Below are 376 nucleotides of genomic sequence, written 5' to 3'. Positions count from 1 at the left end.
ATCCTATGGTGACGGCCCAATCCAACCCCCAGCAACCCAACCCAGCGATAAAGAGGCTTTTTTCCCATTTCCCCATTATTTCCCTATCATTATCATATTACATCCCGCAACACAACTCCCATTATCCCCAAATAACCCCTCCCACTCCGCAAATCCTGGGAATTCCACCAGAAAGCTCTCCCGGGCTACCTTTTAAGCAATTCCCCTTTGTTTTAACGATTACAAAAAAGATATTTAAAGGAAATAAAGCGGTGGTTTAGCATATACGGTCCTTTAAAAACCGGGAGGCCCCGCGCTCGGTCCCGCCCGCTCCCCTCAGGCGCCTTCAGCCCCCGGGACGGCACCGAACGGGAGCGGGCGGCTCCCTGAGGGGAGC

This window comes from Geospiza fortis, unplaced genomic scaffold, assembly GCF_000277835.1.
Source record: "Geospiza fortis unplaced genomic scaffold, GeoFor_1.0 scaffold69, whole genome shotgun sequence".
Lineage (NCBI taxonomy): Eukaryota > Metazoa > Chordata > Aves > Passeriformes > Thraupidae > Geospiza > Geospiza fortis.
This window is presented reverse-complemented; position numbering follows the sequence as displayed.